This window comes from Triticum aestivum, chromosome 7A (assembly GCF_018294505.1).
Source record: "Triticum aestivum cultivar Chinese Spring chromosome 7A, IWGSC CS RefSeq v2.1, whole genome shotgun sequence".
Taxonomy (NCBI): Eukaryota; Viridiplantae; Streptophyta; class Magnoliopsida; order Poales; family Poaceae; genus Triticum; species Triticum aestivum.
In genome coordinates this window covers 558,709,845-558,735,269 of record NC_057812.1, presented here as the reverse complement: position 1 = coordinate 558,735,269, position 25,425 = coordinate 558,709,845, and positions in this window count along the sequence as shown.

The following is a 25,425-nucleotide window of genomic DNA, read 5'->3' as shown; positions in this document are numbered from 1 at the left end:
TTTTTCGGTATTGTACCGGGAAGGTTCTAGAAGGTTCCGGAGTGGGGCCCACCTGCATGGGGGACCCACATGGACGTGGGTAGTGGGGCAAGGCCCCACACCCCTGGTCAAGGCGCACCAAGATCCCCCCTAGAAGGAATAAGATCATATCCCGAAGGGATAAGATCAAGATCCCTAAAAAGGGGGGATAACAATCGGTGGGAAGGAAATAATGAGATTTCTTTCCTCCCACCTTGGCCAACGCCCCAATGGACTTGGAGGGCAAGAAACCAGCCCCTCCACCCCTATATATGTGGGAGGCGCATGGGAGCTATAGACGAAGTTCTGGCGCAGCCCTCCCCCTCTCCCAAGTCGTCCTCCTCTCCCGTGGTGCTTTGGCGAAGCCCTGCAGGATTGCCACGCTCCTCCACCACCACCACGCTGTTGTGCTGCTGCTGGATGGAGTCTTCCTCAACCTCTCCCTCTCTCCTTGCTGGATCAAGGCAGTGGGAGACGTCACCGGGCTGTACGTGTGTTGAACGCGGAGTGCCGTCCGTTCGGCACTAGGCATCTCCGGTGATTTGAATCACGACGAGTACGACTTCCTTCAACCCCGTTCTCTTGAACGCTTCCGCTTAGCGATCTACAAGGGTATGTAGATGCACTCTCCTTCTACTCGTAGCTGGTTTCTCCATAGATAGATCTTGGTGATACGTAGGAAAATTTTGAATTTCTGCCACGTTCCCCAACAGTGGTATCAGAGCCAGGTTTATTGCGTAGATTCTTTGCACGAGTAGAACACAAAGTAGTTGTGGGCATTGATGTTGTTCAATATGCTTACCGTTACTAGTCCAATCTTGTTTCGACGGTATTGTGGGATGAAGCGGCCCGGACCGACCTTACACGTACTCTTACGTGAGACAGGTTCCACCGATTGACATGCACTTGGTGCATAAGGTGGCTAGCGGGTGCCAGTCTCTCCCACTTTAGTCGGAACGGATTCGATGAAAAGGGTCCTTATGAAGGGTAACTAGCAATTGGCATATCACGTTGTGGTTTTGCGTAGGTAAGAAATGTTCTTGCTAGAAACCCATAGCAGCCACGTAAAACATGCAAACAACAATTAGAGGACGTCTAACTTGTTTTTGCAGGGTATGCTATGTGATGTGATATGGCCAAAAGGATGTGATGAATGATATATGTGATGTATGAGATTGATCATGTTCTTGTAATAGGATTCACGACTTGCATGTCGATGAGTATGACAACCGGCAGGAGCCATAGGAGTTGTCTTTATTTATTGTATGACCTGCGTGTCATTGAAGAACGCCATGTAAACTACTTTACTTTATTGCTAAACGCGTTAGTCATAGAAGTAGAAGTAGTCGTTGGCGTGACAACTTCATGAAGACACGATGATGGAGATCATGATGATGGAGATCATGGTGTCATGCCGGTGACAAGATGATCATGGAGCCCCGAAGATGAAGATCAAAGGAGCTATATGATATTGGCCATATCATGTCACTACTCTATTTGATTGCATGTGATGTTTATCATGTTTATGCATCTTGTTTACTTAGAACGACGGTAGTAAATAAGATGATCCCTTACAAAATTTCAAGAAGTGTTCTCCCCTAACTGTGCACCGTTGCTACAGTTCGTCGCTTCTAAGCACCACGTGATGATCGGGTGTGATGGATTCTTACGTTCACATACAACGGGTGTAAGACAGTTTTACACAGCGAAAACACTTAGGGTTAACTTGACGAGCCTAGCATGTGCAGACATGGCCTCGGAACACGGAGACCGAAAGGTCGAGCATGAGTCGTATAGTAGATACGATCAACATGAAGATGTTCACCGATGATGACTAGTCCGTCTCACGTGATGATCGGACACGGCCTAGTTGACTCGGATCATGTAATCACTTAGATGACCAGAGGGATGTCTATCTGAGTGGGAGTTCATAAGATGAACTTAATTATCCTGAACATAGTCAAAAGACCTTTTGCAAATTATGTCGTAGCTCGCGCTTTAGTTCTACTGTTTTAGATATGTTCCTAGAGAAAATATAGTTGAAAGTTGATAGTAGCGATTATGCGAACAGTAGAAAGCTTATGTCCTTAATGCACTGCTCAGTGTGCTGAACCCCAAACGTCGTTTGTGGATGTTTCGAACATCGAACATACACGTTTTGATAACTACGTGATAGTTCAGTTAAATGGTTTAAGTAGAGGCACCAAAGACGTTTTCGAAACATCGCGGAACATATGAGATGTTTCGAGGGCTGAAATTGGGATTTCAGGCTCGTGCTCACGTCAAGAGGTATAAGACCTCCGACGATTCTCTTAGCCTGCAAACTAAGGGAGAAAATCTCAATCGTTGAGCTTGTGCTCAGATTGTCTGAGTGCAACAATCACTTGAATTGAGTGGGAGTTGATCTTCCAAATGAGATAGTGATGTTTCTCCAAAGTCATTGCCACCGAGCTGCTAGAGCTTCGTGATGAACTATAACATATCAGGGATAAATAAGATGATCCTTGAGGTATTCACGATGTTTGACACCGCGAAAGTAGAAATCAAGAAGGAGCATCAATTGTTGATGGTTGGTGAAACCACTAGTTTCAAGAAGGGCAAGGGCAAGAAGGGATACTTCATGAAACGGCAAATCAGCTGCTGCTCCAGTGAAGAAACCCAAGGTTGAACCCAAACCCGAGACTAAGTGCTTCTGTAATAAGGGGAACAGTCACTAGAGCAGAATTACCCTAGATACTTGGTAGATGAGAAGGCTGGCAAGGTCGATAGAAGTATATTGGATATACATTATGTTAATGTGTACTTTACTAGTACTCCTAGTAGCACCAGGGTATAAGATACCGGTTCGGTTGCTAAGTGTTAGTAACTCGAAATAAAAGCTACGGCATAAACGGAGACTAGCTAAAGGTGAGCTGACGATATGTGTTGGAAGTGTTTCCAATGTTGATATGATCAAGCATCGCACGCTCCCTCTACCATCGAGATTTGGTGTTTGCGTTGAGCATAGACATGATTGGATTATGTCTATCGCAATACGGTTATTCATTTAAAGAGAATAATGGTTACTCTATTTATTTGAATAATACCTTCAATGGTCTTGCACCTAAAATGAATGGTTTATTGAATCTCGATCGTAGTGATACACATTTTCATGCCAAAAGATATAAGATAGTAATGATAGTACCACTTACTTGTGGCACTGCCATGTAAGTCATAATGGTATAAAACGCATGAAGAAGCTCCATGTTGATGGATCTTTGGACTCACTCGTTTTTGAAAAGTTTGAGACATGCGAACCATGTCTATTGGTGTATATGCATGAAGAAACTCCATGCAAATGGACCGTTTGGACTCACTTGATTTTGAATCACTTGAGATATGCAAATCATACCACATGGGCAAGATGACTGAAAAGCCTCGTTTTCAGTAAGATGGAACAAGATAGCAACTTGTTGGAAGTAACACATTTTGATGTGTCCAATCCAATGAGTGCTGAGGCATGCAGTGAATATCGTTATGATCTTACTTCACAGATGATTCGAGTAGATGTTGAGAATATTTACTTGATGAAACACAAGTCTGAATTATTGAATGGTTCAAGTAATTTCAGAGTGAAGTAGAAGATCATTGTGACAAGAGGATAAAATGTCTATGATATGATCATAGAGATGAATATCTGAGTTACGAGTTTTGGCACACAATTAAGACATTGTGGAAATTGTTTCGCAATTAATACCGCCTGGAACACCATAGTGTGATGGTGTGTCCGAACATCATAGTTGCACCCTATTGGATATGGTGCGTACCATGATGTCTCTTATCGAATTACCACTATTGTCCATGGGTTAGGCATTAGAGACAACCACATTCACTTTAAATAGGGCACCACGTAATTCCGTTGAGATGACACCGTATGAATTATGGTTTAGAGAAACCTAAGTTGTCGTTTCTTAAAAGTTTGGGGCTGCGACGCTTATATGAAAAAGTTTCAGGTTGATAAGCTCGAACCCAAAGCGGATAAAATGCATCTTCATAGGAAACCCAAAACAGTTGGGTATACCTCCTAATTCAGATCCGAAAGCAATATGGATTGTTTCTTGAATCGGGTCCTTTCTCGAGGAAAAGTTTCTCTCGAAAGAATTGAGTGGGAGGATGGTGGAAACTTGATGAGGTTATTGAACCGTCTCTTCAACTAGTGTGTGGCAGGGCACAGGAAGTTGTTCCTGTGGCACCTACACCAATTGAAGTGGAAGCTTGTGATGTTGATCATGAAACTTCGGATCAAGTCACTACCAAACCTCGTGGGATGACAAGGATACGTACTACATCAGAGTGGTACGTAATCCTGTCTTGGAAGTCATGTTGCTGGACAACAATGAACCTACGAGCTATGGAGAAGCAATGGTGGGCCCGGATTCCGATAAATGGCTCGAGGCCATAAAATCCGAGAACGGATCCATGACTTTGGAAGAAATACTTGATGGTCGTAAGGCCATTGGGTACGGATGGATTTTAAAAGGAAGACAGACAATGATGGTAAGAATTACCATTAAGAAAGCTCGACTTGTCGTTAAGATATTTTCCGACAAGTTCAAGGAGTTGATTACGGTGAGGTTTTCTCACTCGTAGCGATGCTAAGAGTCTGTTGGAATTGGATTAGCAGTTACTGCATGATTGATGAAATCTTGCAGATAGGATGTCAAAACATTGTTTCCTCGACGTTATACTTGAGGAAAGGTTGTATGTGATACAACCGGAAGGTTTTGTCAATCCCAAAAGATGCTAATAAGTATGCAAAGCTCCAGCAATCCTTCTAAGGACTGGAGTGAGCATCTCGGAGTTGGAATGTGTGCTTTGATGATGATCAAAGATTTTGGGTTTGTACAAAGTTTACGAGAAACTTGTATTTCCAAAGAAGTGAGTGGGAGCACTATAGAATTTCTGATGAGTATATGTTGTTGACATATTGTTGATCAGAAATGACGTAGAATTTCTGGAAAGCATATAGGGTTATTTTGAAAGTGTTTTTCAATGGAAAGCCTGGATTAAGCTACTTGAACATTGAGCATCAAGATCTATAAGGATAGATCAAAATGCTTAATAATACTTTCAAATGAGCACATACCTTGACATGATCTTGAAGGTGTTCAAGATGGACCAGTCAAAGAAGGAGTTCTTGCCTGAGTTGTAAGGTACGAAGTTAGGACTTAAAGCTCGACCACGGCAGAAAAGAGAGAAAGGACGAAGGTCGTCCCCTATACTTTAGACGTAGGCTCTACAGTATGCCATGCTGAGTACCGCACCTGAAGTGTGCCTTGCCATGAGTCAGTCAAGGGGTACAAGAGTGATCCAAGAATGGATCACAGGACAGCGGTCAAAGTTATCCTTAGAAATTAGTGGACTAAGGAATTTTTCTCGATTATGGAGGTGGTAAAAGAGTTCGTCGTAAAGGGTTACGTCGATGCAAGCTTGACACCTATCCGGATAGCTCTGAGTAGAGATACCGGATACATATAATGGAGCAACAATTTAGAATAGCTCCAAGTAGAACAGTTATTTGGATTAGCTCCAAATAGAGCGTGGTAGCTACATCTAGGAGATGACATAGAGATTTGTAAAACACACACGGATCTGAAAGGTTCGGACCCGTTGACTAAAACCTCTCTCACAAGCAACATGATCAAACCTAAAACTCATTGAGTATTAATCACATAGTGATGTGAACTAGACTACTGATTCTAGTAAACTCTTGGGTGTTAGTCACATGGCGATGTGACCTGTGAGTGTTAATCACATGGCGATGTGAACTAGATTATTGACTCTAGTGCAAGTGGGAGACTGTTGGAAATATGCCCTAGAGGCAATAATAAAAGTATTATTATTATATTTCCTTGTTCATGATAATTGTCTTTTATTCATGCTATAACTGTATTATCCGGAAATCGTAATACACGTGTGAATACATAGACCACAATATGTCCCTAGTGAGCCTCTAGTTGACTAGCTCGTTGTGATCAACAGATAGTCATGGTTTCCTGGCTATGGACATTGGATGTCGTTGATAACGGGATCACATCATTAGGAGAATGATGTGATGGACAAGACCCAATCCTAAGACTAGCACAAAAGATCGTGTAGTTCATTTGCTAGAGCTTTGCCAATGTCAAGTATCTCTTCCTTCGACCATGAGAGCGTGTAACTCCTGGATACCGTAGGAGTGCTTTGGGTGTATCAAACGTCACAACGTAACTGGGTGACTATAAAGGTGCACTACAGGTATCTCCGAAAGTATCTATTGTTTTATGCGGATCGAGACTGGGATTTGTCACTCCGTGTAAACGGAGAGGTATCTCTGGGCCCACTCGGTAGGACATCATCATATGCGCAATGTGACCAAGGAGTTGATCACGGGATGATGTGTTACGGAACGAGTAAAGTGACTTGCCGGTAACGAGATTGAACAAGGTATTGGATACCGACGATCGAATCTCGGGCAAGTAACATACCGATAGACAAAGGGAATTGAATACGGGATTGATTAAGTCCTTGACATCGTGGTTCATCCGATGAGATCATCGTGGAACATGTGGGAGCCATCATGGGTATCCAGATCCCGCTGTTGGTTATTGACCGGAGAACGTCTCGGTCATGTCTACATGTCTCCCGAACCCGTAGGGTCTACACACTTAAGGTTCGATGACGCTAGGGTTATAAAGGAAGTTTGTATGTGGTTACCGAATGTTGTTCGGAGTCCCGGATGAGATCCCGGACGTCACGAGGAGTTCCGGAATGGTCCGGAGGTAAAGATTTATATATGGGAAGTCCTATTTTGGCCACCGGAAAATGTTCGGGATTTTTCGGTATTGTACCGGGAAGGTTCTAGAAGGTTCCGGAGTGGGGCCCACCTGCATGGGGGGACCCACATGGACGTGGGTAGTGGGGGCAAGGCCCCACACCCCTGGTCAAGGCGCACCAAGATCCCCCCTTAGAAGGAATAAGATCATATCCCGAAGGGATAAGATCAAGATCCCTAAAAAGGGGGGATAACAATCGGTGGGGAAGGAAATAATGAGATTTCTTTCCTCCCACCTTGGCCAACGCCCCAATGGACTTGGAGGGCAAGAAACCAGCCCCTCCACCCCTATATATAGTGGGGAGGCGCATGGGAGCTATAGACGAAGTTCTGGCGCAGCCCTCCCCCTCTCCCAAGTCGTCCTCCTCTCCCGTGGTGCTTGGCGAAGCCCTGCAGGATTGCCACGCTCCTCCACCACCACCACGCCGTTGTGCTGCTGCTGGATGGAGTCTTCCTCAACCTCTCCCTCTCTCCTTGCTGGATCAAGGCGTGGGAGACGTCACCGGGCTGTACGTGTGTTGAACGCGGAGGTGCCGTGCGTTCGGCACTTGATCATCGGTGATTTGAATCACGACGAGTACGACTCCTTCAACCCCGTTCTCTTGAATGCTTCCGCTTAGCGATCTACAAGGGTATGTAGATGCACTCTCCTTCTACTCGTAGCTGGTTTCTCCATAGATAGATCTTGGTGATACGTAGGAAAATTTTGAATTTCTGTCACGTTCCCAACAGCAGTGTCCCGGGGAGTTGAGCTCCGAGGTGTTGTCGTCACAATTTTATCGTTCTAGTTCTGGAATACCTGAGTTTAGTTCGCCGACATAAAAAATCTCTTTTATGCAGTTGTTGGTGAGATAACCTCGACGCCACCCAGTACTGGGGCGGGAGTTTGGGAGTATTGCCATAACTTGTATAACGGATGCTTTTCGAAGGTTGAGGTAGATGATTTCCGAAGGTTTCTTGGTTATGTGTTGAAGGATGGATACAGCTGGATGTAGGATTTGCTAGTTTGGGTGAGATATTATGCTTCCCCTGTATCCCCAACACCTGATTGCATAACCAGAAAATTTCGGGAGTTTATAAGTGGGAATTCAAGTAGCTCTTAGGATATCTTTCCGATGGATGTATGATATGAAATTGGGGTTCGACGTCTAGTGGTCCGCCTATTCACGGTTGGTTTTACAGTGGTCTCGTTGTGTCTTAAAGAGTCCTTGGCTATGCCGACTCGGGGACGCTTCGTATGTCATGTGCACTGCCTTGTACATGATGGTGATGTACGATCGAGCCCGTGTTGGCCCCACCACAAAAACTTCAGACGAAATCTCTATCATTTGTTTGTTCTGGCTTATTCTGCAAGCCAATCATTTGTTTTGTTTTGAGTTGTGGTATTCGAGTTGCTTCGAAGTCAAATGTTGATTCCATACCTTCCCTAAGCGGTGTTCTCATACTCCGATGTGAATACAAATCCTTCATGTTCATCAAGATTGTTTTTGTCAATCCTTTTCTACCGGTGTGTCTCTCTTCAAGTGGACCGATCACTTCAACATTCACAAGATCAATTATCAGTTCTTCTCAATGTTGTTTGTTTCATCCATCTCCAAGTTGCCTTTGTTTTTCCAGCCCTCCCTCCCTTGTGTTTCTTTAAGGACTCAGATTTCTTAATCGAGTATCCATCTTATTGATGTGAAGCCTCTCCATTCTTTTCCTTCAATGTTCTTATCCGGTGATTCTCATGAAGATACTAACGGAGCTTCAAGTTCGTCATTCTTCATTCTTTTCATCTCCGGTGCTTTCAAGTCATGCTTTGTTGATCATATGCTTTCCTCGTTTCAAATACCTTTTCTTACCGGTGCACCTCTTTATCATTCACCTTTCGCTATTCATTTGTTCCGGAGAGCTGAAGATATTTCGAAGATTTGTGTTTCCACCTTGCATACGTTCAAGCTATTTCGGGGTCCTATCGTATTCAAGACACTTAACTCAACCAGTGCAACCTCTCTTTTGAATCATTCAACGGTGTTTCTTTTGAGTGGGCCATAACCCACAAGTCTTTTTCCAGGATCTTACCTGACTCCTCTTATTTTCTCGGAGCTATCCTCAAATTTCTTTTCAGAGTTTGACGTAAGAATGATTTATCATCAGTAAATGCTTTTCTCCAAGATCTGTCGAATTCTTTTCATCGTTGGCTCAACCTTCCATTTTTCATCCCGGAGTATCTCAACAATATAGTGGTGTTTCTCATCATGTGAAGACAGAAGAAGATTTTTTCTCCCAATCTTGTTCTTGTCTCTTCAAGACTCGTCATTCTAGCTTGTGGCCATCCTCTCGTAAGTGTTTTGATCTTGAGAATTCTTTTCACCTATCCGGGGAAATTCAAGAGTCTTCTCAGTTTGATTATTCGGAGTCCATCAATTAAGGTGTATTCATTCTCAGCTGTCAGTTATCATTCCCCAATTTTACCGGTGCTTTATTCAAGTGATCTTTAATCGACTCGTGATCTCTTCGTTCTCATGTATCTAAATCCTCTCAAGTATCTTCGTTCATTTGCTAATTCTTACCGGTGATTCACCCCTACTTCGATCATTTTCAATTCTGACGGTGATTTGCTCAAGATTCTATTCCATGGTTATCATGTCAACTCATTCGTTGTTTTCCAAATCCTACCGATGGTTCGTCGAAGACCTTCTCAAGTTTATGTTATATCTCTCTTAATCTTTTCTACGAGAATAAGTAATATGTCAAATCCGTTGATTGTCATCAATTTAATTGGTGATGGATAAGCATAATGTAATTCTTATTCTTGTTTCATCAAGTATATTCAATTCCTTATTCCGGAGCCTCATCAAAATTCTTGGTTTCAATTGTTTCGTCTTTTATTTTCCCGGAGTTCCAACCTCTTCCAATTATATCACCACGGAGATTCATCTAAATCATTACAAGGTTTCACCTTGTGTTTTCAACTTCTTTTGCTTTTATCATCATTTTGTTTACCGGAGTTCCTCAGGGATGGCCTACATGATGGTTCATCGAGGTTTTATTTCCTTCTCAAAGCGTTCATCAACATTCTTTTCAGTGGAGTTCAAGCATTCTTCATCTTGCAATCCGGAGTTCAATTCTTTCTACCGTGTCACTTGAGGTGGTATTATGTCATTCTTGATAATTTGAGTTCATGTTTCATGATTCACATGTTGTCAAGGATGAGACATTTTAAATCCATCAATCTCGTCAATTGAGTTATCTTGGGTTATATTCCACCTAAAGCCTTCCCTAAGGTTTGTTGCTATACATGGCGCTTATAAAGGACCCAAGATCTTCTTTATCCTCCCGGTGGAAATATTTTTCTCGTCTCCTTGTTCTTATCAATGCAATTCTTTTCCCATGAGTGGCAGGTTGTCACCTCATATTTTGAGCTGTATTCCATAAGACCATATCAAGCTTATTCTTTTCGTTGTTGGTTTTCCAACAACTCCGTTCTAGCATTTCTGGTAAGCGTGCTTCCTCGAGATCTTGTTTTCCTTCGTTCATCCCATTCCATTCTTACTTTTGTTCCGGATGCATTGTGTTGTTGTTTTCTTCAACCATCATCTCGTTTCATCTAAGATCATGTTCTTTCCTGTGCTTATGCATCTAACCGGAGTGTTGTGTCATCTCTTCTAGTTCTTTTCATCTTATCAAATATTTCATCCCTTTTCAACCAAAGTGCTCTCCGAATTTGTTCTTCCTTCTTACTCTTCCCTACCGGAGTGCTTTCAACTTTGTTCTTCTTCGTTGCATTCTTTCTTTATATGGCTTAACCTTTTCAAGGTTATTTGGTTTCACTCGTTTGTCAAAGGAGAAACTTAGTTTTACCTCTTCTTTTTTTCTCTTCCGTTGTCCCTCCGGTGCCATTCTAGATCTCGGGACGAGATCCTCTCGTAGTGGTGGAGTGTTGTAACGCCCCGAGACTGATGTGCCAGGTGTTCGCCAGTTATTCGCTGTTGTTGCCTTGTCATTGCTTGCGTGTCATGCATTGCATATCATGTCATCATGTGCATTTCATTTGCATACGTGTTCGTCTCATGCATCCGAGCATTTTCCCCGTTGTCCGTTTTGCATTCCGGCGCTCCTATCTCCTCCGGTGGTCATTTCTACCTTTCTTTCATGTGTGGGGATTAAACATTTTCCGGATTGGACCGAGACTTGCCAAGCGGCCTTGGTTTACTACCGGTAGACCGCCTGTCAAGTTTTGTACCATTTGGACTTCGTTTGATGCTCCAACGGTTAACCGAGGCACCGAAAAGGCCTCGTGTGTGTTGCATCCCAACACCCTTCCAAAGTGTCCCAAAACCCACCTAAACCCCTTCCATCCCCTCGGTCGCTCGATCATGATCGCGTGGCCGAAAACCGCACCTCATTTGGACTCTCCTAGCTCCCTCTACCTATATATATGTGATCCCCTCCGAAATTCGCGCAGACGAAACCCTAAAACTCCCCCGCGCGCCGCCGGACATTTCGTCCTGCGCCACCGAACAATGCCCGCCGCCGCCACCTCACCCGGACCTATCACGAGCCGCCACCTCAGCCGCTGCTCCGCCTGCGTCCACTCACAGCGCGCCATGTGGCGCCGCCTCTCTCTCCTCTCGCGCGCGCCGCCGAGGCCAGCCGCGGCCCGCGCCCGGCCCTACTCCGCGCCGACCGGGCCCGAGCGCCCGAGCCCCCGCGCGCCTCTCTCCGCTGCCACGCTCGCCTTCGCCGCCGTTTGCCTTGCCGGCAACCTGCCCGCGCCGCCTTCGCGCCCTCGCCGCCGGTGTGCCGCCGCCGTCGCCTTGGGTCACCGGACCCTGTGCCACGGCCGCCGCCGACCTCCCTACGCCGCCCGCGCCGGGATCCGGCCGGATCCGACGAGATCCGGCCCGGATCCGCCATCTCCGGCGAGGTCCACTCCTCTTCCTTCCATCTCCGGCGAGATCCACCGCCGCCTCGGTTCGCGCACCGGATGAACCCTAGATCTGGAGGTCTATATTTTCACCAAGTCCCCGAGTTTTCTAGATTCATATGCCCATGTTCATCATGTCGTAACTTTGCATCCATAGCTCCGTTTTGGGCATATAGCATATCAAAATGTTCGCCTCAGAGAGCACATCATTTCATCTCATTGCATCATTTTCATTGGAGTTCATCTTGATGCTCGAAATGCTGTTGGAAGAGTGCTATTTGAGATAATTGTCAGATCTGCTGCTTCAATTAGATATTTGTCATTTTTGCCATGATTAATGTGTGCATGATATGCCCCTGAGCTCTACATGAGTTTTATTATATGTTTTGCCATCTTTTCAGAGGTGCATCCATGTATTTTTGTGATGTGTGTGGTGACTAGCACAAGCTTGCAAAGTGGTGCATTCGTTAATGCTGATTTCAGGGACTTAGCATTTCCACAAAGTTCTTGATCTGTTTATCTCAATATGCCATATGTTCATGTTGTTTCCTAGTGATCCGTGCCTCTTTTGAGGATGATCAGTAAGGATGTTTTGTTAATCTTGTAGTGCTCTATCCATCCATGTCTTTGTTTGCAATTATGGAGCACCCTAGCTTGAGTCAATCGAGCTCTACTTTTGCTATTTCGTGAATCTGGGCAGATTGTCTACTTGTTAGCAATTTTGCCGAGGATGTTGTAGTTGATCCGTGCATGCTATGTTATTGTTCTTGCCATGTCTAGCTTGTATTTGTGTATTCTTGATGGGTGTATGCTTAGATTGTCATGACTTGCTCTGTAGTGAGTGCATCGAGCTCGTAAACATGCCTACTTGATATCTGTTTTGCATGCTCCAGTTTTTCACTAAGTCTGAGATCTGATTATGTTTTTGCCATGTTCACATGCTTGCAATTGTATTTTCTGATCCCTTTTGGCTCAAGGTCACTAAGGGACTTTTGTTAAGCTCTTTGAGTAGCTCCATGCCATGCTTTACTTTGCCATGTTCAGTTCCTGTAGCATATAGTTTTCTTGCTCCAAAGTGTGCTACCTGATCTGAAATTCCAGGCATGTGTTAATTTCACTAAGTCTGAAATCTGTTTACCATTTGCATTTTTGCCATGCTTGTTTGAACCTGTTAATGGAATGAATTGGCCGTAGCTCAGTGTTCATCTTTTGTTAAGCATCATGAATGGATCCCTGCCATGTATTTTGTTGCCATGTTTGGGTGCTGTAGCATGTTCATCTTGTTGCATTTAGATGGCTACTTGCTGTATATCGCAGACCGGTGTCATATTTGAATTGCTTGCCATTTCCAAACCGTAACTCCGATTCCGGTGATCTTTATATCGTTTTCAAGCGATTTCATCTCACCTTTCCAGTGGCACACTTGGATTCCAAAGTTGAGGCCAGGTTCATGCATTCCTTGTCAAATCATGCATATGCATCGCATACCGCATCCCGCATATCATACCATGTTCATGTGTTGGTTGTTTACTATGTTGTGTGCTTCTTTCCGGTGTTTGCTTCTTCGGGTTGGTTCCGGTAACGTCGCGTTTGTGAGGACCCGTTCGACTACGTCCGTTTGTCTTCTTCATGGACTCGTTCTTCTTCCTTGCGGGATTTCAGGCAAGATGATCATACCCTCGAAATCACTTCTATCTTTGCTTTGCTAGATGCTCGCTCTTTTGCTATGCCTATGCTGCGATACCTACCACTTGCTTATCATGCCTCCCATATTGTTAAGCCAAGCCTCTAACCCACCTTGTCCTAGCAAACCGTTGTTTGGCTATGTTACCGCGTTGCTCAGCCCCTCTTATAGCGTTGTTAGTTGCAGGTGAAGATTGAAGTTTGTTCCTTGTTGGAACATGGAGATGTTGTTCCTTGTTGGAACATGTTTACTTGTTGGGATATCACTATATATCTTATTTAATTAATGCATCTATATACTTGGTAAGGGTGGAAGGCTCGGCCTTATGCCTGGTGTTTTGTTCCACTCTTGCCGCCCTAGTTTCCGTCATATCGGTGTTATGTTCCCGGATTTTGCGTTCCTTACGCGGTTGGGCTATTATGGGAACCCCTTGACAGTTCGCCTTGAGTAAAACTCTTCCAGCAATGCCCAACATTGGTTTTACCATTTGCCACCTAGCCTTTTCTTTTCCCTTGGGAGTCGCGCTCCTGAGGGTCATCATTATTTTAACCCCCCCGGGCCAGTGCTCCTCTGAGTGTTGGTCCAACCTGTCGATGTCCGGGGCCACCAGGGGCAACTCTGGGCTGGCCTACCCGACGTCTGGCTCATCTGAGTGTGCCCTGAGAACGAGATATGTGCAGCTCCTATCGGGATTTGTCGGCACATTCGGGCGGTGTTGCTGGATTTGTTTTACCCTGTCGAAATGTCTTGTAACCGGGATTCCGAGTCTGATCGGGTCTTCCTGCTAGAAGGTCTATTCCTTCGTTGACCGTGAGAGCTTGTCATGGGCTAAGTTGGGACACCCCTGCAGGGATTTGAACTTTCGAAAGCCGTGCCCGCGGTTATGGGCAGATGGGAATTTGTTAATGTCCGGTTGTAGATAACTTGAACCTTAACTTAATTAAAATGAGTCAACTGCGTGTGTAACCGTGATGGTCTCTTTCCGGCGGAGTCCGGGAAGCGAACACGGTGTTGGAGTTATGCTTGACGTAGGTTGTTCTAGGATCACTTCTTGATCATAGTTCTCCGTTCGTGCTTTGCCTTCTCTTCTCGCTCTCTTTTGCGAACAGTTTAGCCACCATATATGCTAGTCGCTTGCTGCAGCTCCACCTCATACCTTTACCTTACCCATAAGCTTAAATAGTCTTGATCGCGAGGGTGCGAGATTGCTGAGTCCCCGTGACTCACAGATACTTCCAAAACCAGCTTGCAGGTGCCGTTGAACCGTGCAGATGACGCAACCGAGCTCAAGGAGGAGCTCGATGAAGATCTTGTCCTTTGTGTTGTTTCGTTCTAGTTGATCAGTAGTGGAGCCCAGTTGGGGTCGATCGGGGACCGTGTCGCATTTGGGGTTGTTCTTTTATTTTGGTTCCGTAGTCGGACCTTGATTGTATCTGGATGATGTAATGCTTTATTCATGTAATTGTGTGAAGTGGCGATTGTAAGCCAACTATGTATCTCTTTCCCTTATGTATTACATGGGTTGTGTGAAGATTACCTCACTTGCGACATTGCTTTCAATGCGGTTATGCCTCTAAGTCGTGCTTCGACACGTGGGAGATATAGCCGCATCGAGGGCGTTACAAGTTGGTATCAGAGCCTTCCCCGACCTTAGGAGCCCCATTGCTTGATCGAATTAGCGGCCGAGTTGAGTCTAGAAAAATGTTTTGAGTCATTTAGGAATTATATATCGGAGAGTTTAGGAATTCTTTTTACTCCCCAGTCCCTTCATCGCTCTGGTAAGGCATCCTGACGTAGAGTTTTGACTCTTCTCTTCTCAAATTTCACTAAAAAATTTTTAGGATCACGCGGGTATCTTGGAATCGTTCCGATGGTTTTGTGACGAGAACATTGTTCTTGGTGCCTCCTGACATTTAGGGGTTGTGGCAGTGTCCCGGGGAGTTGAGCTCCGAGGTGTTGTCGTCACAATTTTATCGTTGCAGTTCTGGAATACCTGAGTTTAGTTCGCCGACATCGAAAATCTCTTTTATGCAGTTGTTGGTGAGATAACCTCGACGCCACCCAGTACTGGGGCGGGAGTTCGGGAGTATTGTCATAACTTGTATAATGGATGCTTTTCGAAGGTTGAGGTAGATGATTTCCGAAGGTTTGTTGGTTATGTGTTGAAGGATGGATACAGCTGGATGTAGGATTTGCTAGTTTGGGTGAGATATTATGCTTCCCCTGTATCCCCAACACCTGATTGCATAACCGGAAAATTTCGGGAGTTTATAAGTGGGAATTCAAGTAGCTCTTAGGATATCTTTCCGACAGATGTATGATATGAAATTGGGGTTCGACGTCTAGTGGTCCGCCTATTCACGGTTGGTTTTACAGTGGTCTCGTTGTGTCTTAAAGAGTCCTTGGCTATGCCGACTCGGGGACGCTTCGTATGTCATGTGCACTGCCTTGTACATGATGGTGCTGTACGATCGAGCCCGTGTAGGCCCCACCACGAAAACTTCGGACGAAATCTCTATCATATGTTTGTTCCGGCTTATTCTGCAAGCCAATCCTTTGTTTTGTTTTGAGTTGTGGTATTCGAGTTGCTTCGAAGTCAAATGTTGATTCCATACCTTCCCTAAATGGTGTTCTCATACTCCGATGTGAATACAATCCTTCATGATCATCGAGATTGTTTTTGTCAATCCTTTTCTACCGGTGTGTCTCTCTTCAAGTGGACCGATCACTTCAACATTCACAAGATCAATTATCAGTTCTTCTCAATGTTGTTTGTTTCATCCATCTCCAAGTTGCCTTTGTTTTTCCCAGCCCTCCCTCCCTTGTGTTTCTTTAAGGACTCAGATTTCTTAATCGAGTATCCATCTTATTGATGTGAAGCCTCTCCATTCTTTTCCTTCAATGTTCTTATCCGGTGATTCTCATGAAGATACTAACGGAGCTTCAAGTTCGTCATTCTTCATTCTTTTCATCTCCGGTGGTTTCAAGTCATGCTTTGTTGACCATATGCTTTCCTCGTTTCAAATACCTTTTCTTACCGGTGCACCTCTTTATCATTCACCTTTCGCTATTCATTTGTTCCGGAGTGCTGAAGATATTTCGAAGATTTGTGTTTCCACCTTGCATACGTTCAAGCTATTTCGGGGTCCTATCGTATTCAAGACACTTAACTCAACCGGTGCAACCTCTCTTTTGAATCATTCAACGGTGTTTCTTTTGAGTGGGCCATAACCCACAAGTCTTTTTCCAGGATCTTACCTGACTCCTCTTATTTTCTCGGAGCTATCCTCAAATTTCTTTTCAGAGTTTGACTTAAGAATGATTTATCATCAGTAAATGCTTTTCTCCAAGATCTGTCATTCTTTTCATCGTTGGCTCAACCTTCCATTTTTCATCCCGGAGTATCTCAACAATTTAGTGGTGTTTCTCATCATGTGAAGACAGAAGAAGATTTTTTCTCCCAATCTTGTTCTTGCCTCTTCAAGACTCGTCATTCTAGCTTGTGGCCATCCTCTCGTAATTGTTTTGATCTTGAGAATTCTTTTCACCTATCCGGGGAAATTCAAGAGTCTTCTCAGTTTGATTATTCGGAGTCCATCAATTAAGGTGTATTCATTCTCAGCTGTCAGTTATCATTCCCCAATTTTACCGGTGCTTTGTTCAAGTGATCTTTAATCGACTCGTGATCTCTTCGTTCTCATGTATCTAAATCCTCTCAAGTATCTTCGTTCATTTGCTAATTCTTACCGGTGATTCACCCCTACTTCGATCATTTTCAATTCTTACGGTGATTTGCTCAGATTCTATTCCATGGTTATCATGTCAACTCATTCGTTGTTTTCCAAATCCTATCGATGGTTCGTCGAAGACCTTCCCAAGTTTATGTTATATGTCTCTTAATCTTTTCTACGAGAATAAGTAATATGTCAAATCCGTTGATTGTCATCAATTTAATTGGTGAAGGATAAGCATAATGTAATTCTTATTCTTGTTTCATCGAGTATATTCAATTCCTTATTCCGGAGCCTCATCAAAATTCTTGGTTTCAATTGTTTCATCTTTTATTTTCCCGGAGTTCCAACCTCTTCCAATTATATCACCACGGAGATTCATCTAAATCATTACAAGGTTTCACCTTGTGTTTTCAAATTCTTTTGCTTTTATCATCATTTTGTTTACCGGAGTTCCTCAGGGATGTCCTACATGATGGTTCATCAAGGTTTTATTTCCTTCTCGAAGCGTTCATCAACATTCTTTTCAGTGGAGTTCAAGCATTCTTCATCTTGCAATCCAGAGTTCAATTCTTTCTACCGTGTCACTTGAGGTGGTATTATGTCATTCTTGATAATTTGAATTCATGTTTCATGATTCACATGTTGTCAAGGATGAGACATTTTAAATCCATCAATCTCGTCATTGAGTTATCTTGGGTTATATTCCACCTAAAGCCTTCCCTAAGGTTTGTTGCTATCCATGGTGCTTATAAAGGACCCAAGATCTTCTTTATCCTCCCGGTGGAAATATTTTTCTCGTCTCCTTGTTCTTATCAATCCAATTCTTTTCCCATGAGTGGCAGGTTGTCACCTCATATTTTGAGCTGTATTCCATAAGACCATATCAAGCTTATTCTTTTCGTTGTTGGTTTTCCAACAACTCCGTTCTAGCATTTCTGGTAAGCGTGCTTCCTCAAGATCTTGTTTTCCTTCGTTCATCCCATTCCATTCTTACTTTTGTTCCGGAGGCATTGCGTTGTTGTTTTCTTCAACCATCATCTCGTTTCATCTAAGATCATGTTCTTTCCTGTGCTTATCCATCTAACCGGAGTGTTGTGTCATCTCTTCTAGTTCTTTTCATTTTATCAAGTATTTCATCTCTTTTCAACCGAAGTGCTCTTCGAATTTGTTCTTCCTTCTTACTCTTCCCTACCAGAGTGCTTTCAACTTTGTTCTTCTTCGTTGCATTCTTTCTTTATATGGCTTAACCTTTTCAAGGTTATTTGGTTTCACTCATTTGTCAAAGGAGCAACTTAGTTTTACCTCTTCTTTTTTCCCCTTCCGTTGTCCCTCCGGTGCCATTCTAGATCTCGGGACGAGATCCTCTCGTAGTGGTGGAGTGTTGTAACGCCCCGAGACTGATGTGCCAGGTGTCCGCCAGTTATTCGCTATTGTTGCCTTGTCATTGCTTGCGTGTCATGCATTGCATATCATGTCATCATGTGCATTTCATTTGCGTACGTGTTCGTCTCATGCATCCGAGCATTTTCCCCGTTGTTCGTTTTGCATTCCGGCGCTCCTATCTCCTCCGGTGGTCATTTCTACCTTTCTTTCATGTGTGGGGATTAAACATTTTCCGGATTGGACCGAGACTTGCCAAGCGGCCTTGGTTTACTACCGGTAGACCGCCTGTCAAGTTTTGTATCATTTGGACTTCGTTTGATGCTCCAACGGTTAACCGAGGGACCGAAAAGGCCTCGTGTGTGTTGCAGCCCAACACCCTTCCAAAGTGGCCCAAAACCCACCTAAACCCCTTCCATCCCCTCGGTCGTTCGATCACGATCGCGTGGCCGAAAACCGCACCTCATTTGGACTCTCCTAGCTCCCTCTACCTATATATATGTGATCCCCTCCGAAATTCGCGCAGACGAAACCCTAAAACTCCCCTGCGCGCCGCCGGACATTTCGTCCCGCGCCGCCGGACAATGTCCGCCGTCGCCGCCACCTCACCCGGACCTATCACGAGCCGCCACCTCAGCCGCTGCTCCGCCCGCATCCACTCACGGCGCGCCATGTGGCGCCGCCTCTCTCTCCTCTCGCGCGCGCCGCCGAGGCCCGCCGCGGCCCGAGCCCGACCCTCCTCCGCGCCGACCGGGCCCGAGCGTCCGAGCCCCCGCGCGCCTCTCTCCGCCGCCACGCTCGCCTTCGTCGATGTTTGCCTCGCCGGCAACCTGCCCGCGCCGCCTTCGCGCCCTCGCCGCCGGTGAGCCGCCGCCGTCGCCTTGGGTCGTCGGACCCCGCGCCACGGCCGCCGCCGACCTCCCTACGCGCCCGCGCTGGATCCGGCCGGATCGGCGAGACCGGTCCGGATCCGCCATCTCCGGCGAGGTCCACTCGTCTTCCTTCCATCTCCGGCGAGATCCGCCGCCGCCTCGGTACGCGCGCCGGATGAACCCTAGATCTGGAGGTCTATATTTTCACGAAGTCCCCGAGTTTTCCAGATTCATATGCCCATGTTCATCATGTCGTAACTTTGCATCCGTAGCTCCGTTTTGGGCATATAGCATATCAAAATGTTCGCCTCAGAGAGCACATCATTTCATCTCATTGCATCATTTTCATTTGAGTTCATCTTGATGCCCGAAATGCTGTTGGAAGAGTGCTATTTGAGATAATTGTCAGATCTGCTGCTCCAATTAGATATTTGTCATTTTTGCCATGATTAATGTGTGCATGATATGCCCCTGAGCTCTACATGAGTTTTGTTATATGTTTTGCCATCTTTCCAGAGGTGCCATCCATGTATTTTGTGATGTGTGTGGTGACTAGCACAAGCTTGCAAAGTGGTGCATTCGTTAATGCTGATTTCAGGGACTTAGCATTTCCACTAAGTCCTTGATCTGTTTATCTCAATATGCCATATGTTCATGTTGTTTCCTAGTGATCCGTGCCTCTTTTGAGGATGATTGGTAAGGATGTTTTGTTAATCTTGTAGTGCTCTATCCATCCATGTCTTTGTTTGCAATTATGGAGCACCCTAGCTTGAGTCAATCGAGCTCTACTTTTGCTATTTCGTGAATCTGGGCAGATTGTCTACTTGTTAGCAATTTTGCCGAGGATGTTGTAGTTGATCCGTGCATGCTATGTTATTGTTCTTGCCATGTCTAGCTTGTATTTGTGTATTCTTGATGGGTGTATGCTTAGTTTGTCATGACTTGCTCTGTAGTGAGTGCATCGAGCTCGTAAACATGCCTACTTGATATCTGTTTGCATGCTCCAGTTTTTCACTAAGTCTGAGATCTGATTATGTTTTTGCCATGTTCACATGCTTGCAATTGTATTTTCTGATCCCTTTTGGCTCAAGGTCACTAAGGGACTTTTGTTAAGCTCTTTGAGTAGCTCCATGCCATGCTTTACTTTGCCATGTTCAGTTCCTGTAGCATATAGTTTTCATGCTCCAAAGTGTGCTACCTGATCTGAAATTCCAGGCTTGTGTTAATTTCACTAAGTCTGAAATCTGTTTACCAATTGCATTTTTGCCATGCTTGTTTGAACCTGTTAATGGATGAATTGGCCGTAGCTCAGTGTTCATCTTTTGTTAAGCATCATGAATGGATCCCTGCCATGTATTTTGTTGCCATGTTTGAGTGCTGTAGCATGTTCATCTTGTTGCATTTAGATGGCTACTTGCTGTATATCGCAGACCGGTGCCATATTTGAATTGCTTGCCATTTCCAAACCGTAACTCCGATTCCGGTGATCTTTATATCGTTTTCAAGCGATTTCATCTCACCTTTCCAGTGGCACACTTGGATTTCCAAGTTGAGGCCAGGTTCATGCATTCCTTGTCAAATCATGCATATGCATCGCATACCGCATCCCGCATATCATACCATGTTCATGTGTTGGTTGTTTACTATGTTGTGTGCTTCTTTCCGGTGTTTGCTTCTTCGGGTTGGTTCCGGTAACGTCGCGTTTGTGAGGACCCGTTCGTCTACGTCCGTTTGTCTTCTTCATGGACTCTTTCTTCTTCCTTGCGGGATTTCAGGCAAGATGATCATACCCTCGAAATCACTTCTATCTTTGCTTGCTTAGTTGCTCGCTCTTTTGCTATGCCTATGCTGTGATACCTACCACTTGCTTATCATGCCTCCCATATTGTTGAACCAAGCCTCTAACCCACCTTGTCCTAGCAAACCGTTGTTTGGCTATGTTACCGCTTTGCTCAGCCCCTCTTATAGCGTTGTTAGTTGCAGGTGAAGATTGAAGTTTGTTCCTTGTTGGAACATGGAGATGTTGTTCCTTGTTGGAACATGTTTACTTGTTGGGATATCACAATATATCTTATTTAATTAATGCATCTATATACTTGGTAAGGGGTGGAAGGCTCGGCCTTATGCCTGGTGTTTTGTTCCACTCTTGCCGCCCTAGTTTCCGTCATATCGGTGTTATGTTCCCGGATTTTGCGTTCCTTACGCGGTTGGGCTATTATGGGAACCCCTTGATAGTTCGCCTTGAGTAAAACTCTTCTAGCAATGCCCAACATTGGTTTTACCATTTGCCACCTAGCCTTTTCTTTTCCCTTGGGAGTCACGCTCCTGAGGGTCATCATTATTTTAACCCCCCCCCACGGGCCAGTGCTCCTCTGAGTGTTGGTCCAACCGAGCGTTGTCCGGGGCTACCAGGGGCAACTCTGGGCTGGCCTACCCGACGTCTGGCTCATCTGAGTGTGCCCTGACAACGAGATATGTGCACCTCCTATCGGGATTTGTCGGCACATTCGGGCGGTGTTGCTGGATTTGTTTTACCCTGTCGAAATGTCTTGTAACCGGGATTCCGAGTCTGATCGGGTCTTCCCGCTAGAAGGTCTATTCCTTCGTTGACCGTGAAAGCTTGTCATGGGCTAAGTTGGGACACCCCTGCAGGGATTTGAACTTTCGAAAGCCGTGCCCGGGGTTATGGGAAAATGGGAATTTGTTAATGTCCGGTTGTAGAAAACCTGAAGTTGACCTTAATTAAAATACATCAACCGCGTGTGTAACCGTGATGGTCTCTTTCCGGCGGAGTCCGGGAAGTGAACACGGTGTTGGAGTTATGCTTGACGTAGGTTGTTCTAGGATCACTTCTTGATCATAGTTTCTCGATCGTGCTTTGCCTTCTCTTCTCGCTCTCTTTTGCGACATGTTAGCCACCATATATGCTAGTCGCTTGCTGCAGCTCCACCTCATACCTTTACCTTACCCATAAGCTTAAATAGTCTTGATCGCGAGGGTGCGAGATTGCTGAGTCCCCGTGACTCACAGATACTTCCAAAACCAGCTTGCAGGTGCCGATTGAACCGTGCAGATGACGCAACCAAGCTCAGGAGGAGCTCGATGAAGATCTTGTCCTTTGTGTTGTTTCGTTTCAGTTGATCAGTAGTGGAGCCCAGTTGGGGTCGATCGGGGACCTTGTCGCATTTGGGGTTCTTCTTTTATTTTGGTTCCGTAGTCGGACCTTGATTATATCTGGATGATGTAATGCTTTATTCATGTAATTGTGTGAAGTGGCGATTGTAAGCCAACTATGTATCTCTTCCCCTTATGTTTTACATGGGTTGTGTGAAGATTGCCTAACTTGCGACATTGCTTTCAATGCGGTTATGCCTCTAAGTCGTGCCTCGACACGTGGGAGCTATAGCCGCATCGAGGGCGTTACATCATGTCTACTATTGACAGACTTTTTTGCAATAATGATATGGATGTTATATACCCACTGGCTTCTTGTAAATCCCTCCCTAGATGTGGGAGTGACCATACTCCACTTCTATGGGACTCTGGGGTTGATACCCATCTTAGGAAAAGTAGCTTCAAAATGGAGAAATGGTAGCTCCTTAGAGCAAATTTTACTGACCTAGTTCATAAAATATGGTCAGAACCTAATAGAGCCACATCTACCATCGAAAATTGGAAAATTGAAATTAGGAGCCTTAGGAGAGTTACCAAAGGGTGGAACTCTAATGAAGAGGCAAATCTAAGGAGATATCAGAAAATACTCTTAGAAGAGTTTGATATGTTAGATATGAGAGCTAGAAACTCTGACTTATCTGTGGCAGAATTTAATAGAATGAAATTCATTCAATCTGAGCTTCAGAAACCTGGCCCCAGGAAGAAATCAAAGCTAAACAAAGATCTAGGGATAGAGATATCACTAAGGGTGACAAACACTGCCTATTTTCATGCAGTGGCTAACCAGAGGAGGAGAAAAACTCTCGTCCACTCCCTAGATGGTCCTGATGGACCTGTCTCAAACATTAAGGATATGCTTAATGTGGCTAGTGATTTTTATAAAGATTTGTTTACAAAAGAAAATACTAGTGGTTTTAAAATTATGACTGACTTCTTCTCAGCTGGAGAGAACGTCACCCCAACAGAGAATGGGTCTCTTGAAGCCCCTTTTACTAAGGAATAACTCAAGAAAGCAGTCTTTGACTCTTACCCAGATGGGGCCCCTGGCCCTGATGGGATCCCTTTCTTCTTCTACTAACAGTTTTAGGGTCTGATTAAAACTGACCCGATAGCTATGTTTAATTATTTTCATTCAGGAAAGCTAGACATTCATAGACTCAATTTTGCTATGCTCACCTTGATTCCTAAGGACCCTGATGCTACTTCTATGAAAAAGTTTAGACCCATTAGCTTGATTAACTGTAGTTTTAAAATTTTCTCTAAAGTTCTCACCAATGGACCGGCTAAGATACTTCAGAGGCTAATAGCTAGTAATCAGTCTGCCTTCCTAAAAGGTAGATATATCCTGGAAAGTGTGGTCACTGCACATGAGGTGGTGCATTCAGTTTATTATGGGAAAAAGCAAGGTTTAGTCTTGAAGCTAATCTATGAAAAAGCCTTTTACAAAGTAGATCTTAGCTTCCTCCTAGACATGCTAGACAAAAGAGGTTTTGGTGGTAAATGGATTAGTTGGATTCGCCAAATTACTCATAATGGCTCAGTGGGAGTCAAGATGAATAATGTAGAAAGTGACTTCTTCATCTCTGGGAAAGGGCTTAGACAGGAAGACCCCATTTCCCCACTCCTCTTCAACCTAGTAGTAGATATCCTTACTAAGATGTTATCCAAAGTAGCAGCTAGTGGTCTGATTGCAGGTTTGTGTACTGAAGTGTGCCCAGGAGGGATCATTTGCTTGCAATATGCAGATGACACCCTCCTATTTTTGGACAATGACATATCTCATGCCGCCAACCTTAAGACAATTCTAACTTGTTTTGAACAAGTATCTAGGATAAGGATTAACTATACTAAGAGTGAACTCATCCCCATTAATATAATAGAAACTGACTTTAGACCTTTTCTCTCAGTCTTAGAAGGTAAAGGGGGTGAATTCCCCATTAAATATCTTGGGATTCCTCTTCACCATGACAAACTTAGAAAAGAGGACATCCAACCCCTAATAGTAAGATCATGAAGAGGATAGCTGGATGGAGGGGAAAACTCCTCTCATATAGAGGCAGGCTCATCCTAATCCAGGCCTGCCTAGCCAACATCCCCATTTATCAGCTGTCTTTCTTAAAATTCCCTAAATGGGCAATTGAGATGATCAATTCTCAGATGGCCAATTGCTTGTGGAACAATTTTGAAGGCCATAGAAACTACACCTAGCTAATTGGAGACTTGTGTGTATGAAAAAAGAATTTGGAGGTTTGGGGATTCCCAACCTCCATGACATTAATCTCTGTTTGTTAGGGTCTTGGGTGAAAAGATATTATGATGGAGAAGGAGAGCCTTGGAAGATGATCATCGATCACAGATACATGGCTGGTAGAATCAACATATTTGCTCCTAACTTGTCCCCCCATGCTTCTAGATTCTGGAAAGGCATTAAAACCACTATCCAGGCATTGAAGTTTGGTTATAGATGGAAAATTGGGTCAGTCACCAAAGTCAGATTCTAGGAGGACACCTGGTTTGGTACCTCTCCTCTGGCTGTGCAATTCTGGCCTATTTACTCCATTTGCAACGAGCAAACCAAGAGTGTTAGTGAGCTTTGGGATGGGTATCAGCTCAGACTAACTTTTAGGAGGAATTTTGATGACATTCTTATGGAACAATGGCATTCTTATGGAACAATGGCATCAGTTGGTTGAGGTTGTTGGGAGTGTGGTTCTCACTGATGATATTGATGCTTTAATTTGGCAGCTGGATAACAAAGGAGTATATTCCACTAGCTCCCTCTACCATATAATTAATTT